At 37.8% G+C, this 18,688-nt stretch overlaps 1 long non-coding RNA gene and 1 pseudogene across 1 annotated transcript; both read left to right on the plus strand.

Annotated features, from left to right (window-relative positions):
- The first annotated feature begins 1,957 nt into the window (after positions 1-1,957).
- Positions 1,958-6,976, plus strand: LOC144554271 (uncharacterized; annotated as a pseudogene).
- An 8,231-nt stretch (positions 6,977-15,207) lies between these two features.
- On the plus strand, positions 15,208-18,076 carry LOC144554838 (uncharacterized). The gene is made up of 3 exons (XR_013511775.1): positions 15,208-15,344; positions 16,881-17,712; positions 17,820-18,076. It is a non-coding gene; the product is annotated as an uncharacterized LOC144554838 (long non-coding RNA).
- Positions 18,077-18,688: the final 612 nt, after the last annotated feature.

An 18,688-nucleotide genomic window follows, 5' to 3' on the forward strand; every position in this document is an offset into this window, starting at 1 on the left:
AACAGAGGCAGAGGCAATTTAAGAAGAGGAAGAGGAAGAGGCAGAAGCAACACTGCCGAAAATAGTCAATCATATGATGAATCCAAGAAGGATATCCAGTGCTATTATTGCAATAAGTTTGGGCACTACCAATCTAAGTGCTACAAGAAGCAAAGGGAGGAGAATCAAGCAAGCTATGTTGTAAAAGAAAATGAACAACCGGCACTCTTCATGGCATACACCAAGAGCAAGATTGATGCAAGCAACAAGGGCACAGTAGTAGTGCACACAAGAGATAATGGTGGCAGCAGTCCAGAAAGTAGCAAAATCATGGTGAGTAGAAATATTTTGTTTGATGAAAAAGCCCTCAAGGTGGAGAATGTAGGGCTCATTCGTCAGAGGCCATTGAAGCTGGTGTACAACCATGATATACGGCTGGCTCAGATTTCAGAAAAATGTAGTTTCAAGGTGTTGAGAGATATTGTGACGAAGATGTTTCCTTCATTAAAATCTGTGCTGATCAAGTACAAAGATTATGATGGGGATCTGGTTACCATTACAGATACACAAGTGCTGAGGATGGCAGAATCATGTTTCGACCAGCCCGTACAGATGGAGGCAGAGAAAGAAGAAAAGGGACTTTCCTTGATGAGACTACATATTGTAGAAGTCAATCCTGAGCAAGAGCCTACAATCACAGAGGAGGAAGATGCAAAAATTGCGGTCCCAGTTGAATCAGAGGGAGAAAAATGGAAAGAAACGGAGAAATCAGACTCTGAGAATCTGACCAGAGAAGGTGATGCATTTGTGAATTCTACTGAAGTTGAGGCTGAAAATGAAAATATACCAATCAGAGGAGATGAGTCGGAGGAACCAAAGGAGATAGAAGTTGCAGATGAGTATGGTGAGGTGTTTACAGGATATGAGCTGGACGAGAATGAAGGAGAGGGCCTGGGCTCACAACCAGCTCGTGTGGCTATTCTGGAGAATACAGAAGCTCAGGAGATAATGAAAGAAATTAAAGAAGCCAGTGCAGGTATCAACGACCAACTTGTATCGGATTCTGATGAAGAGATGGAAGAAGGCATAGAATTTGACGATGATGATGAGGAAGAAGAAGATGATGTTAAAGCTTGGAGTAAATCAATTTTGAATCAAGGGGGAGTGTTGAAAGTTGATCCAAAATTAGCTTTCCACATTTAGAATTATGTTGAGAGTTGGTCTAAATTCATCTCTTTATATTTGGAGTGCTATAATTAGTCATGGAGCATGTAAGAGTTAGTGGGTTCTATAATTAGACAAGTAGGTTCAGCTTGTAATAGAAGGATAGGTAGTGGGGTACTAAATTTAGATGTTCCAGATTTAGTGTTGTTGTTGTGCTATAAATTCAGCATGTTGTAAACGAATTTAATCAAGCAATAGAAGTTAATTTCAGCAGCAAATTTCTTCTTTGTTTCATTGTATCCTTCCGAAATTTCCAACAGTATCAAAGTGCTCCATCCTTTCTCGATGATATTGCAGAGCTTGCCCACCAGAAATACCACAATGGTCTCTGCCATTTCTCTCTGTCGCTCTCTTTTGAAATGTCCTTTCTTGTGCAGATTACTAGTTTAGTTTGTTTATTATTTCTTGGAAAGAACTTGTTTAATTAGTTTATTAATTGATGTACATGCTTGAAGACAAACTAATTATTAACTAAAGTGCCGATTCACTCGATGAATTGAAGACAATAATTGACTTTAGCATTTGAAAAAAAAAGTCAAAAGTTTGGCAGCACATTAAAAAAAAAATCGATTGTTATTTTATCTGGTAGTCCATTAATCATTTTGGTTGGTGGTGCTTAGAAATCAACTTCCATGCTTTCAATCAATATTCCCACTCAATTAGTGCGTGTGAACAAAGACAGAGCATATTTATAGTCCATTAATTATTTTGCACACCACTTGCTGCTCTCCTCCTTTAATTAGCCCCTTATTTTTCCACATGCGCCCATACCAATCTATCTCCAATGGACTCATTTCATCAAACACCTCTCCTCCTTTCCCTTCTGCTCTCCATTCTCTCTACTTCTACCTCTTTCACACCAGACATCTCAAACTACATAGACTGCGGTGCCAAAACCTCCATTACTATCTCCAATGACTCCCCTCCTCGCACTTTCATAGCCGATGATGATTCAATCCTCTTATCTGGAAAAAACACTATCTCTCTTTCAAATCCAAACAATTCCTTCTCAGGTACTCTCTATTCAACTGCTCGCGTATCTTCCTCCATTTTCACCTACACTTTCAACAATATGGAAACTAACACTTCTAATGTGCTCCGTCTCCACTTTCTCCCCTTTTCAACTCCATCTTATGACTTGTCAACTGCCAAGTTCAGTGTACAGGCTCTGAACCGCTACATATTGCTCGAAAATTTCACCTTCTCTGATACCGTTTCACCCACCATCAAGGAGTTCTTTCTTTGGACAGATTCTAGCGACTTTGAAGTCCAATTCATTCCTCAGATTAACTCAATTGCTTTTGTTAGTGCTATAGAAGCCTTCACTGCTCCACCAGAGATGCTTAACCGCTCGTCTCCAATTTCCATCGGTAACACCACAATAAATGGGCTCTTAGTAAACCAGGCACTGGAAACAGTGTACCGGGTAAACATGCCAGGCCCCTTGATCACCCCAAAGAATGATACACTGTGGCGAACTTGGGTTACTGATGACCCATACATCTATAGTGCTTATGGCTCTAATAAAACATCATGGTCTATGAGCCTAAACTATGTTCCTTCAGAAGGGAGCTCAGAGGAGATAGCCCCACCGACTGTTTATAATACGGCACGAACAATGAATGTCTCCAATCCTGATTTTAACATCAACATCACATGGAGTTTCGGAGTAGACTCAGGGTATCAATATCTTATCCGATTACATTTGTGTGATATTATATCTGAGACCAATAGTCTGGACAAAGGGCTTGTTTTTATAGTCTATATCATGAATTATTCAGCTCTTATTAATAACCTGAAAATATCTGACTATACCACCTATCCACAGGAGCCATTCTATATTGATTTCATTGCACATGTTATAAGTGCACAAAACATAACAGTGAGCATTAGTTTGGATAAGACAGGTAGTAAAATAAAAAATGCTCTTCTTAACGGATTGGAGATTTTCAAAGTAAATAATCTCGGAGGCACAACCAATCTTTCTCCCGGTAAAAAAACTCCTCTAGCTGTTATTCTAGGAGCCACTATTGGTGGTGTCATTGCCATTGCCCTGATATTGTCATGTATTGTTGTTGTCTCAATTAAGAAACGACACCAAAAGCGTACACCAGATGTGAAGGAGACACATCTATTGTGCTCTCCTATGACAGGAGGTGTCGCAACAACCATTGGTGCATCACCTAGAGTTCCGGGATTGCACATCTCGTTCGCTCAAATTAAAATGGCGACAGATAACTTTGACAAAAAAAACTCAATTGGCGTAGGCGGGTTTGGAAAGGTCTACAAGGGTGTACTAAGCAACGGAGTTGAAGTTGCGGTGAAACGGGCCTCATCCCGATCCCAACATGGTTTTTCTGAATTCCTGAACGAGATTCAAGTTCTATCTCAAATTCGTCACCGCCACCTTGTATCGCTCATAGGGTACTGCGATGAGGGCTCGGAGATGATTCTCGTGTATGAATACATGGAGAAGGGTCCATTGAGAAATTATTTATATGGAAATGAACCACCATCTCTATCATGGAAGCAAAGACTAGAGATTTGCATTGAAGTGGCCAAAGGCTTGCACTACCTCCATACCGGCTACTCCCAAACCATCATACATCGGGATGTAAAATCAACCAACATCCTTTTAGGAGAGGGTTATTTGGCAAAGCTGTCAGATTTTGGTCTGTCAAAGATGGGTGCCTCTATAGGTGAGACTCATTGGAGCACTGCTGTCAAAGGTACATTTGGATACCTTGATCCAGAATACTTCAAGACTGGAAAGCTAACTGACAAGTCGGATGTGTATTCCTTTGGTGTAATGTTGTTCGAGGTGCTATGTGCAAGACCTGTAATAGATCAATCCATGGCAAGGGAGGAAATAAATTTGACTGAATGGGCATTGATGTGGCTAAGTCGAGGCCAATTAGAAAAAATAATTGATCCAAGGCTTGTTGGAGAGATAAACGAGAATTCACTTAGGAAGTTTGGGGAAATAGCTGAGAAGTGTTTGCAAGAATACGGGATGGATCGACTTGCAATTGGAGATGTTTTATGGAATTTGGAGTATTGCTTACACCTTCAAGAGACGGATGTGAGACGCCGGCCGTATGAGGATAGCGGCACTTCTGAGGCAAACTTCCCAGCCAACCCCTTTGTCAGATGGATTCCTTCAAGTGTAGTCAGCCATGGAACGGATGCAACTTCAGGCAATAGCAGTTATGATAATAATGAAGGCATTAAACTTGATTCATCAAGTTCTGTGGCTGGCAGAAAACTAAAGCATATTCTTGTCTCAATTAAGAAACGACTCCAAAAGCGTACCCCAGGTGTGAAGGAGACACACCTATTGCAGTCTCCTATGACTGGAGGTGTCAATTTAATTGATATTTCCAGCAAATCGAGTGGCTCAGAAACCATTGGTGCATCACCTAGAGTTCATCTGGGATTGCTCATCTCCTTGGCTCAAATTAAAATCGCGACAAACAACTTCGATGAAAATAACTTCATTGGAAAAGGCAGGTTTGGAAGGGTCTACAAGGGTATACTAAGCAGCGGAATTGAAGTTGCGGTGAAACGGGCATCATCCCGATCCAAAAAGTATTTGGCTGAATTCAAGAGTGAGATTTTTATTCTATCTCAAATTTGCCACTGTCACCTTGTATCGCTCATAGGATATTGCGATGAGTGCTCAGAGATGATTGTCATATACGAATACATGGAGAAGGGTTCATTGAGAAATTATTTATATGGCAATGACTTTCCATCTCTATCATGGAAGCAAAGGCTAGAGATTTGCATTGATGCAGCAAAAGGATTGCAATGCCTCCATACTGGTTACTTCCAAACCATCATTCATCGAGACATAAAATCCAGCAACATCCTTTTAGGAGAGGGTTATTTGGCGAAGTTGTCAGATTTTGGTCTGACAATGCTGGGTCCCTCCATAGGCGAGACGTTTGTCAGCACTACTATCAAGGGTACAGTTGGATACCTTGACCCAGAATATGTCAAGACCCAAAAGCTAACTGACAAGTCGGATGTGTATTCCTTTGGTGTGATGCTGTTGGAAGTGTTGTGTGCAAGACCTGTAATAGATCATTCCCTGGCAAGGGAAGAAATAAATTTGACTGCATGGGCGTTGATGTCGCAAAGTCGAGGCCAATTAGAAAAAATAATTGATTTAAGGCTTGTTGGAGAGATAAATGAGAATTCGCTAAGGAAGTATGGGGAGATAGCTGAGAAGTGTTTGCAAGAACATGGGATGGATCGACCTGCTATTGGAGATGTTTTGTGGAATTTGGAGTATTGTTTACATCTTCAAGAGACGGAAGTGAGACACGAGCCGTATGAGAATAGCAGCACGTCTGGGGCAACAACCATTGGTGCATCACCTAGAGTTGATCTGGGATTGCACATCTCCTTTGCTTAAATTAAAATGGCGACAGACAACTTTGACAAAAAAAACTTAATTGGAGTAGGCGGGTTTGGAAAGGTCTACAAGGGTGTACTAAGCAACGGAGTTGAAGTTGCGGCGAAACGGGCCTCATTCGGATACCAACATGGTTTTTCTGAATTCCTGAACGAGATTCAAGTTCTATCTCAAATTCGTCACCGCCACCTTGTATCGCTCATAGGGTACTGCGATGAGGGCTCAGAGATGATTCTCGTGTATGAATACATGGAGAAGGGTCCATTGAGAAATTATTTATATGGAAATGAACCACCATCTCTATCATGGAAGCAAAGACTAGAGATTTGCATTGAAGTGGCCAAAGGCTTGCACTACCTCCATACCGGCAACTCCCAAACCATCATACATCGGGACGTAAAATCAACCAACATCCTTTTAGGAGAGGGTTATTTGGCAAAGCTGTCAGATTTTGGTCTGTCAAAGATGGGTGCCTCTATAAGTGAGACTCATTGCAGCACTGCTGTCAAAGGTACATTTGGATACCTTGATCCAGAATACTTCAAGACCGGAAAGCTAACTGACAAGTCGGATGTGTATTCCTTTGGTGTAACGTTGTTGGAGGTGCTATGTGCAAGACCTGTAATAGATCAATCCATGGCAAGGGAGGAAATAAATTTGGCTGAATGGGCGTTGATGTGGCTAAGTCGAGGCCAATTAGAAAAAATAATTGATCCTAGGCTTGATGGAGAGATAAACGAGAATTCACTTAGGAAGTTTGGGGAAATAGCTGAGAAGTGTTTGCAAGAATATGGGATGGATCGACCTTCAATTGGAGATGTTTTATGGAATTTGGAGTATTGCTTACAACTTCAAGAGATGAAGGTGAGACGCCAGCCGTATGAGGATAGTGGCACTTCTGAGGCAAACTTCCCAGCCAACCCCTTTGTCAGATGGATTCCTTCAAGTGTAGTCAGCCATGGAACAGCTGCAACTTCAGGTGATAGCCGTGTTGAGAATAATGAAGGCATTGAACTTGACTTATCAAGTTCTGCAGCTGGCAGAAAACCGAAGCTGATTGATGGAAGGATTTGAGAGGCCAAACTTGGTCTAACTGGGGCACATAAAATATGGATTTAAGCTCTTTAGGTCTATTTTAATATGGTGAACGTTTCGGGTCAATTGGAATTTTCTACAGAAAGTAAGAGTGTTTAAGTGAAACGTGAGCAGTTAACACATTGATGTTTTTCACTTTTTCTTGTAATTATGAATGTCTAGAGTTTTTATCTGATGTTTTAAGGCTATAAAACAGATGTAATCTATTGTGACGTATTAGAGTCTATTAAGGGAATAATAAGAATCAAATTCAAACTATCGTCTTCCAGGTTGTCCTTTCTTCTTTAGTGGTTGTTGTTGCTGCAATTCTTCAAGGTTGCGCACCAATTGCCCACCAAACCATCGGCTCTGATACCATTTTGTTGGGATAAATTAAGCAATACTGCGCTGCTTTGTGCCAGTATGCAAAAGATTGAAGAGAGAAGAATATTTTTCTGAATAGAAACAACGCTTTATTTCCTTTCTCTCTTACTCAATTACATAAAATTCTATGATATTTATAATAGTACAAATATTTCTAAAATAGATACCCACAACTCCCTAAATTAAGCACCACTACACAACAGGCTAAAAATAACTAACCTCTATGCCTACTAGTCCTAAAAATAACTATGCTTAAAATAACCAATGGCTAAAATATCCCATGCAGTTTTTATACCTGTAAAAACTGATTCGTACATGCTCTAATCAATTTGAATTAATTTTTAACATACCCAAAGGTCGAGAGTTCGATTCCCCCTCACGACTTCACAGCTTCTGCGAAGGTTTTCAAAAAAAAAAAAAAGACCATTATTGGTGCTCATGGCTTATGGAACATTGTCTAAAACGGGGTTGAAGAACCCAAAGAATATAGTGAATTCACAGTAGAAGCGTTCGATGTTTTGCAAAAGAAAAGAAATGTAGATCAAAAGGGGCTGACTATCTTCCATCAAAGGTTGGATGACGACATGTTCGAGAAGAAAGCCAATGAGACGAGTTCTAAGAATGAATGGGAAATTCATAGAAATTCGATGGGGAGTTGATAAAGTGAAGGAGCGGTTCCAAACTCAAAGGGCTGAGTTTAAGTGAATGGTGATGAAGGAGAGTGAGTTACTTGAAGACTATTTTACTTGAGTGTTGGCGGTGGTGAATCAAATAAAGAGACTTGGTGAAAATGTGTAAGATGTGTGGGTTGTAGAGAAGATATTGCGATCTCTCAATGCAAAGTTCATGTGGTGATGGCTATTGTGTTGGCAATAATCACTCACAGAAACTCACTTGATCAAGAAGAAAGAAAACAAGAACTAGTTTATCTCTGTAATATATTTCTCTCGATGGATCCAATTATTACAGAACATACATATATATAGAGTTCGGAATAATAAAAAGAAAACTAACTCTGGCATCTCCCTCCTTTTCTAAAAATAACCGCTATTCCCTCCATCACTCAATTAAACATGCTGTAATTAAAAACACACACCTATTCGTAGTAAATAAAAAAACTGGCTAAAAATAAAACAGACTATGACTAAAATACCCCTGCATATTTGAATTACATCTCAACACCCTCCCTTAATTCAAACTTTGTAACACCCAATTTTCTTCTCAGATTCTCCAATGCTGGTAAACACAAAGCCTTGGTTAAAATATCTGCCTTTTGCTCTTCAGTTGTAATGTATTCCAAGCATATTTCTTTTTCTGCCACTAGATCTCTGATGAAATGAAGCTTGATATCAATATGCTTGCATCTTCCATGCTGAACTGGATTCTTGGACATTGCAATAGTTGATTTATTGTCACAAAAAATCACAGTGGCCTCCTCTTGCTTCTGTTCAACATCAGCTAGAACCCTTCTTATCCAAACTGCCTGACATGCTGCTGACCCAACTGCTGCATACTCCGCTTCAGCTGTAGACAAGGCCACAGTGGGTTGTTTTTTCGTGTTCCAGCTTACAGGTGCGGTACCAATAAAGAACAAATACCCTGATGTACTTCTTCTATCATCTTGACATCCAGCCCAGTCACTATCACTAAAACCAACAAGGCTTGTTGCTTTTGTTCTTCCATACCAGATTCCCAAATCAACTGTGCCTGCTACATATCTCAATACCCTTTTTGCAGCCCCCATGTGATGTTTGCTTGGATTTTGCATGAATCTTGAAATCACACTAACTGAAAAAGTGATGTCAGGTCTAGAGTGAGTTAAATAAATCAAACCTCCAACTAGACTTCTGAATTTCAAACCATCAGCTGCACCAGTACCATCTTCTTTTACCAGTTTCTCTTTGACGTTCATTGGAGTTGTGCAAGGATTGCAGTTCACCATTTCAAACTTTTTAAGCAGGTCTCTTGCATACTTCTGCTGTGATAGGAATATGCCATTTTCTCTCTGGATTATCTCCAAGCCCAGAAAATATTTAAGAAGACCAAGATCGGTCATCTCAAACTGTTTCTTCATCCTTCTTCTAAATTCGGCCACCATTTCTTGATTTGTACCCAGATAGATCATGTCATCTACATAGAGACAAACCATCATGAGTGTGCCATCCTGCTTTTTCTTGACATAAAGACTTGGTTCACTTTTGCTTCTTGAGAAACCTGTATCAGAAAAAAACTGGTCAATTTTACTGTACCAGGCTCTAGGAGCCTGTTTGAGCCCATACAACGCCTTGTGCAGTTTGTACACATGACCTTCTTTTCCCTTGATTTTAAAACCTTCTGGCTGCTCCACAAATACTTCCTCAACAATCTCACCATTTAAAAAAGCAGACTTCACATCAAATTGATATACTGGCACACTCCATACAGCTGCAACTGCTAACAAGATTCTAACTGTTTCAAACCTTGCAACAGGGGAAAAAGTCTCCTCATAATCAATTCCTGGCTGCTGCTTATACCCCTTTGCCACTAATCTAGCTTTGTGCTTGATAATTTCTCCATCAGGCCCAAATTTTGTTCTAAACACCCATTTCACTCCAACGACATTTTTACCCTTAGGAGCTTCAACTAAGCTCCATGTCTGATTCCTTTCTATTGAATCAATTTCCTCTTTCATAGCTACTCTCCATTCTTCTTCAATCACTGCTTCTTCATAATTTTCAGGATCAACTACTAATAGCATCTGTGTTGCATTATAGAGATCATCTAATGTTCTGGTTTTCCTACCAGCAACATCAGAAAACTGGCTTCTGTTGCGCCTCATGTACACCCTTACAGGTGTCTGCTCTACTTCATTTCTTTCCTCCTCATCACTCTCAGATTCACTCTCATCATCCTCTTCAATTGTCTCCACCACTTCATTTTCTTCTGACTTTTCTTTCACATCATCCCAAATCCATCTGGCCTTCTCATCAAATTTCACATTTCTTGACACTACTACCTTCTCACTCAAGGGATCAAACAATCTGTAGCCTTTGGTTTGAAGACAATACCCAATAAAAATATACTTTATGGACTTGTCATCAAGCTTGGATCTCTTGTGCTGCTCAACAAAACCATACCCAATGCACCCAAATATTCTGAGATGTGACACACTTGGTTTCGATCCTGTCCAGGCCTCAAAAGGTGTTATGTCAATAAGTGCTTTGGTTGGTGAAACATTTAGAATGTACACTGCTGTAGCAACAGCTTCAGCCCAAAAACGATTTGGCAGCCTCTTATACTTTAACATACTCCTCCCTAACTCAACCACTGATCTGTTTTTCCTCTCAGCCACTCCATTTTGCTCTGGAGTGTATGGAGTGGTCAACTCATGATGAATTCCCTCCATTTCACAGAAATTAATGAATTCTTTAGATAAAAACTCACCCCCTCTGTCAGTTCTAAGAGTTTTGATATTCTTCCCTGACTGCTTCTCCACTACAGCTTTGAATTTCTTGAAATTCTGAAACGTTTCAGACTTGTGATGCAGAAAAAAAATCCAACTCATTCTGCTGAAGTCATCTGTGAATAACAAAAAATATTTGCTTCCACCAATTGATAAGATTGAGGAGAAGAGAGTAATTTGAAGAAGGAGAAGAGAGTAATTTGAAGAAGGCGAAGGCGGAAAGATCGGTTGAAGAACAAAGACTTGATAAGATTGAGGAGGAGGAAATTGAAGAGGCACACACAGAAGAAAGAGACGAAGAGGTAGAAGAGGGAGAAGGAGAAGAAAAAAGCGAAAAGGAGGAGATAAAGGAAGTAAAACTTGGGCCCAAGGTGTTTACTTCCTCAGAAGATATGTTCGATTACTTCTTTAAGCTCCTGCATAACTGAGGTCGTAGGGGCCGGGGGCGCGGCAGAGGGTGAGTGTCTCTTGGGGTTGTCTGATGGTTTTGAATGTGAGTTTATAGGGTTTCTTATTTTGTCTGGTCAAAGAATTTGTGGATGGATTTGTGCTGTGTGTTTTTGGAATTAATTAAATATTATGATGTTTTATTTTCCAAAAAAAAAAAAAAAATCCAACTCATTCTGCTGAAGTCATCTGTGAATAACAAAAAATATTTGCTTCCACCAATTGATTCAGTTTGCATTGGTCCACATAGGTCTGCATGAACCAATTCCAACACATTTTCTGCCCTTTTTGCTTGCCCTTTTGGAAATGAACTTCTGGACTGTTTACCAAACACACAACTCTCACAGAATTCAACTTCTCCAATTTCAGGTAAACCAACAACCATCCCTTTTTTGCTTAATTGTTTCAAGCCTGTTGAACTCAGATGCCCAAATCTACAATGCCAAAGGTCTGAGATACTGGTTTCTTGTACTGTTAAGGCTTTAACACTGGTTGTAACTAAGGGAAAGAGCTTATTACCTGACATTTTCACTTCTGCTACAGATTGAGATGTGTTTTCATCTATGATTTTACATAAGCCTTCTTTAAACACAACTGAGTAACCATTTTTGGTCAACTGTCCCACACTCAGCAGATTGTGAGATAAACTTGGAACAAAATACACATCTTTTATCCTTTTCAAACCAATTGATGTTTTGACATTTACAATACCTTTTCCTTCTACTTGAATTGCTTTGTCATCACCCAGCTTCACTTTCAATCTGTGAGTCTCATCCAAATCCTCAAAGAACTCTTTCTGTCCTGACATATGGTTTGAACACCCACTATCAACAAACCAAATGTCATTAGTTGCTGTTTGACAGTCAGTGTAAGCCATGAACATACTTGCTTCACCTTCATCCCTCTCACTTTCTTCTTCTTTGGCATAACTGGCTTGTTCTTCTTCCCTCATCTTCTTGTAACACTCAGACTGATAGTGACCAAATTTACCACAATGAAAACATTCTACATGCTTCTTGGTTGAAGTAGGACATTCAGACTGGTAATGCCCAACCTGATTGCAATTGTAACATCTCACCTTTCTACTATTTTCATCAATCGACTTATACCCTGAAGAATCTGAATTTCTTCCTCCTGCACTTGTCCCTCTTCCTCTTCTTCCTCTACCAAATACACTTGATGTTCCTCTACTTCTGCCTCTTCCTCTTCCTCTAAAAAACTGACTCTGTGTATAAAATGCCTTCTCTTCTGATTTCTCTTCTGCTTTCATCAGTCTGGATTCATGGGTCATCAAAGAGCCCATGAGTTCATCAAGGGTGTAAGTTGTAAGATCTTTGGATTCCTCAATGGCTGCAACTACATGGTTGAAATTATCAGTCAGACTTCTCAGTACTTTGCACACTACTGTCTGATCTGACAATTGATCTCCATAGATCTTCATCTGATTCACAATCTTTTGCACTCTTGTCAGAAATTGCTGCATTTTTTCATCTCTCCCCATCTGTAGAGTTTCAAACTCTCTTCTCAGATTTTGTAGTTTGATAACCATTACCTTTGCAGTCCCTTGAAAGGAGTTTTGCAGAATCACCCACGCATCTTTTGCTTTAGTGCACGATGCAATTTTAGGAAAGATGGAGTCATCCATGGCTTGTTGAATCAACATCAGGGCTTTGGCATCACGTTTGTTGGTTTCATCAGGATTTGGATTTGGATTTGGAGTACCACTCTCAACTATATCCCATAACCCCTGCGATTTGAATACAGTGGTCATTTTGATCTTCCAGAAATCATAATTGTCACCATTGAACGAAGGAACTGACAATTGATTAGAACTACTCATTCTTGGCCCTCAATCCCTCGCTCTGATACCACAATGTTGGCAATAATCACTCACAGAAACTCACTTGATCAAGAAGAAAGAAAACAAGAACTAGTTTATCTCTGTAATATATTTCTCTCGATGGATCCAATTATTACAGAACATACATATATATAGAGTTCGGAATAATAAAAAGAAAACTAACTCTGGCATCTCCCTCCTTTTCTAAAAATAACCGCTATTCCCTCCATCACTCAATTAAACATGCTGTAATTAAAAACACACACCTATTCGTAGTAAATAAAAAAACTGGCTAAAAATAAAACAGACTATGACTAAAATACCCCTGCATATTTGAATTACATCTCAACATATTGAAGAGTCAAAAAACACTGAGTCCATGACGATCGATGAGTTGATCTATGGGTCATTGTAAGCCCATGAGGAGAAAATAAAAAGAAATCAACAAAAGCTGGTGGAGCAAGCATTGCAAGCAAAACTTTCTTTTAATCATAAAGGGAATAATAAAGGAGGCAGAGGTCATGGTCGAGGCCATGGCCTAGCAAGAGAAAAAAAAAACAATCCGGATGCCATTAAATTTGCGAATTGAGTTGAATTGAACTGAAAATGATATTTTCAGTGACATTCTCTCAGTCCATACTCCCTCGCTGTTGGTTGAGTAGAAAGAAGACTTGGAAATTGCTTTTTCACTTTTTTTTGCACATGAGTTGCATAGTTAGTAAGCCAGCTTGGGTTTATCCATTGTTGCACACTCCGCAAAGAAAACCATGCTGCAGGCCGGATAGCTATATTATTTTTCACTTCTTTCTTGGGCAAAGTTGCAAAGTGGGTATGCAAGCCGTGGGTTTATGAATATAACTAGGGTGTGATATGCTTATCAAAGAGGGTTTGGTGAGCATAACTCCATAATCTATTTGATTGACTTCAAACGAGACGAATTGAAATAGTTGAAACCAATGTACTTCACGAGTGATCCATGTATATGCAAAATTTTGAAATTTTTGAATTTATTTTGTCCAAAAGTCAAGTGGTCAAAATTAATGAAATATGAAAACATTAAAATAACGTGAAATTACAAATACTCAATTTTTGTCCGTAATTTCATGTAACGGCCGTATCAAAAATGAAATTCTCACCAAATCAAGGTTCTGAAAAAAACAATTGAACCCTAATCATGCCAATAATACTTTAAAGTGGTATCTATGATCACCGTATCCATTACCAAGATCAACAAAAACAAAGATTTACAAAAGCATGATGAATCTCTTCAAGATAAGAAAATGTATGGACAGGATTCTAAATTCCTTGGGTCCACATATGAGTAATAAGATTGAATACGGTGATAAGCTGGAAATGGATTTAAATAATCTTGGGCCCACATACTCTTATAAGGTCCTTGGCGCCTCATATGACATTTTTCTTGTCCCACACACTGTATGAGGATAAGATATTTCCTAGTTGCTTCACATTAAATTTCCTTGCAATTTTTCTACAAGATACTTTTACTTGTATTAAAAAGGATCTAAATATTTATGTAATATGTTTTGGTATATATATGGTCTGTCAACTGTGACTTAGACGAGGATGAGAGTTGCATATCCCGTCGCCTTATATTTTGAAAAACCGCAATTTTTTTTTGTGGTTTCAGACTGAATTACTGCAAAAAAAAATTGCGATTTGGGTAGATTTCGAAATTTCGCGAAAACTTGGATAGTTTCTTAAATATAATATTTTTTTTGGATATTAATAAAAATTTCGGGAAGAAATGCAACCTAGGTCTCCTTATATTTTATTTAAAGTAATAAACAAATTCAAAGTAGACGTTATTTTGGGAACTATGTTATTACAATATTGTAGTTTTACATGATTTTATTTTGCCTCTTACACCTTTTTTATTTAGTAATGGGTACATGCATTTTACAATTGTTGAGAAGGTAACTGTAATAAATAATGTTGAATACGAAATTGAATAACTTAAGAAGAAACATGACTAAAAATTATACTCGATAAAAAGAACATCCACAGTCATTAGAAAAGTTGATCATTACAGGAAATGAAAAGTTGATCCACTTAAATGATCATTGCATGTAATGTGCTTCATTGCAACTTTAAAAAAAGACCATTTCCTCCCACCTTTATCTTGGTGTTAGAATATTCAGTTATTCTATTTCTAGAATCTATTTATGGAATCCTATTTTGAGTAACCTATTTATTAAACATATCCATTTATATATGTATATATATTTTTGGAGAATGGTTACATGAATTATAATTGGATATCTATTTATGGATTAACCGCCCACTCATCCCCACTCATATCGTTGATGGATAGAATGAGTGTAGGGTATAAATTAGAGTCCTGACTGATCCTCTCTCTACATATTCTCACATACAACCATTAAAATGATTTTGCTCTCCATTAGCAAAAGTGAAACAGAGCGAGAGAGAGAAATCGACCCGGCGTAACCTCGAAGGATCTAGGGTTTGCGATCATCGTTGAAGTACTTGCTTGTTGACCACCATGAATGCTAGAGGTACGCTTATGTATTATGTTTTAATTTAATTATAGTATTTAATGTAATATCATGTTGTTTCAAGTTCTTGGGATCTTTAATGGTCTTTTGCTCTTATGATGCATTTTCTAATGCATAATTAAAGATGATCAAAGTGCTTATATTCATGTAGTAATTCTACTTACATGTGGTATCAGAGCCTTGCTTGGAAACTTCATAATATTCATTAAATTTCTATAATTAAACTATTATAGATTAATCTATAAAATTAGAACTTGTAAAATTGATAATCCCCAATTGAATTGCAAGTTTATGGGGAAGTTAGGGTTAGACTTGAAAGAATAATTTGAATGATTATTTTATGTGATATGATATTTAATCATCATATAGATATTGAATTGAATTGCGTGTTAATTCATAAGGCATTAAGGATACTCCCAAAGGTAGGTCTGCCGCTCTTATGATTAAACACATTAAAAGTGCAAGCAACTTTCGTTATTATGTAAAATTGTGTATGCCCAAAGGTAGCACAATAGAACACCAACGAAATTGCTAATTAAAGTGCTTCAATAATGTAGTTTTATTTATTTTTTCTTTTCTTTTATTGCTATCGTATTAAATCATGAGACATTAAGTATACTCCCAAAGGTAGATACGTCGTTCTTATGATTTATACATTAAAGTTGCAAGTAATTTACGTTATTGTCAATTGTGTATATCCAAAGGTGGCACGATAAGACACCAATAAAATTACTAATTAAAGTGTTATATAATATATATTAGATATATTATATTATTAGGTTGTAGATCTTAATTTGTTAGGATCTAGTGTTATATAATATATATTAGATATATTATATTATTAGGTTGTAGATCTTAATTTGTTAGGATCTAGTGTTATATAATATATATTAGATATATTATATTATTAGGTTGTAGATCTTAATTAGCCCCAAAGGGTGATTAGGGTTTATCTTACGTAACTACTCCTAAATCTGAATTAATATCTGAATTAAGGTTAAATTAGAAGATTCAAAGCATTAACGTACATCTTCTAATATCTCTTCCTAATTATACTTACATTAAAGCCTTCTTACCTCTTAAAGTGTTCTTTCTTTACTATCTCCCTAATAAAAGTTAAAATAAGTATAATTACTTAAAGTTTAACTAATAATAAACAAGAGAATTTTCTTAACTCAAAAAAAAAAAAAAAAAAAACCTTAGTAAGAGCTGTTGTACTAACTTAAGAATGAAGCAATGTCTAGGAAAGTCGGAACTCGTAGCAGAGCCAAGTGCTCCCTGACTTTCCTGGTTGTGATTTCAAGACTTAGACAACTGGCCGAACGGGTTATGAAGATAAATAAAAGGATATTAAAAGTTTCACGTAAGGATTTTCTTTAGTTTCTTGTCATATTGTCGAGTTTGATCTTAAAGGTAGATGCAAAGAAGCTTGATCCTAAAGAATTAGTGTAATTATTTTACAAAATAAGATGAAAATATCTATTTTATAATTACCACTTGAAATCTAATTATTCTTCATAATTTTTCTAAATAAAGGTTTCACTCCTGCCGGTGCCGGATTCGCATCAATGGTTCAGTCAGTTGTGACCTTTAATGGACTCAACTTTACATAATGGGATGAACAAGTGCAGTTTGCACTTGGCTCAATGGATCTTGAGGATGCCATCCTAACCAAAAAGCTCGCTGCTCTTACTAACTCTAGCAGCGCTGAAGAAAAGGCTCTAATGGATGGTTGGGAGAAACAAAACAGAATGGCATTGATGTTTCTTAAGATGACTGTGGCAACTAATGTCAAAATTTCGCTTCCGACTACTGAAAGTGCCAAGGACTTTTTAGAAAGTGTTAAAGCACAATCTCAAAGTGCTGATAAGAGTGTTGCAAGTACGCTAATGTCAAAACTGACCACCATGAAATATGATGGCAGTCTTACTATGCACCAGCACATACTTGAGATGACATCCTTAGCCTCAAAACTCAAGGGTGTCGGGATGACCGTGGAGGAACCATATTTTTGTTCAGTTTATAATCAATTCTTTGCCTTTTGATCAGTATGGACCATTCCAAATGAACTACAACACACTTAAAGATAAGTGGACAGTTCATGAATTTTCTGGAATGTTGATCCAAGAGGAGCAAAGAATCAAAGATAACAAGCCTCCCGCGGTCCACCTTGTGAACCATAATGGCGCTAGCACAAGCAACGTCAAGAAATCAGGTGGTGGAAAAGGAAAGAAAAAGGGTTCTCCAACCCAGAAAGATTCTAAAGGAACATTCAAAAAGACAAGCAAGGAAAGGTGCAACTTTTGCAAGAAAGTTGGGCATTTCCAGAAAGATTGCATGAAGCGTCGCAAATGGTTCGAAAAGAAAGGTATGAATAGTGCCTTAGTATGTTTTGAATCTCATTTTATTGATGTTCCTAATAACACCTGGTGGTTTGATTCTGGTTCTAGCACTCACATTTCTAATAACATGCAGGGATTCCTTTCAATCCAGACCACAAGTCTAAATGAGAGATCAGTGATGACCGGAAGTAAAGAAAGAGTACCAGTTGCGGGAGTTGGAACGTATCGACTCATTACTGACACCGGCTGTACTTTAGATTTACTTCATACACTTTATGTACCTACTTTTAGTAGGAATTTAATCTCTGTATCTAAACTTGATAATTTAGGTTATGAAGTTAACTTTGGTTCAAATTGTTGTTATGTATGTAAAAACAATTGTGTGATTGGTAATGGAATTTTAGTTGATGGATTTTACAAGCTTTGTCTTGATAATGTTTTTGTCCAATCTCTATGTACTGTGCATTTTAACGTAGGAATTAAACGAGCTAACATAAATGATAATTCGGCTTACTTGTGGCATAAAAGACTTGGTCATATATCCAAAGACCGAATCCAACGTCTTGTAAAGAACGAGGTTCTTCCGAACTTAGACTTTACAAATTTTGGAACATGCATTGATTGTATTAAAGGGAAACAAACCAAACAATCAAAGAAAGGCGCCACAAGAAGTTCACAATTATTAGAAATTATCCATACTGATATCTGTGGTCCGTTTGACGTCCCCTCCTTTAGTAAAGAAAAATACTTCATCACCTTTATCGATGATTACTCACGTTACGGATTCATTTACCTTTTGCATGAAAAATCTCAATCAGTTGACGCTCTCGAAATTTTCGTCACTGAGGTTGAAAGGCAACTGGAACGAAAAGTGAAGATTATTAGATCTGACCGGGGTGGTGAGTATTATGGAAAGTATGACGAATCGGGTCAAAATCCTGGTCCATTCGCTAAATTTTTAGAAAAGCGAGGCATTGTTGCGCAATACACAATGCCAGGCAC

This window comes from Carex rostrata, chromosome 5 (assembly GCF_964058835.1).
Source record: "Carex rostrata chromosome 5, lpCarRost1.2, whole genome shotgun sequence".
NCBI classification, from domain to species: Eukaryota; Viridiplantae; Streptophyta; class Magnoliopsida; order Poales; family Cyperaceae; genus Carex; species Carex rostrata.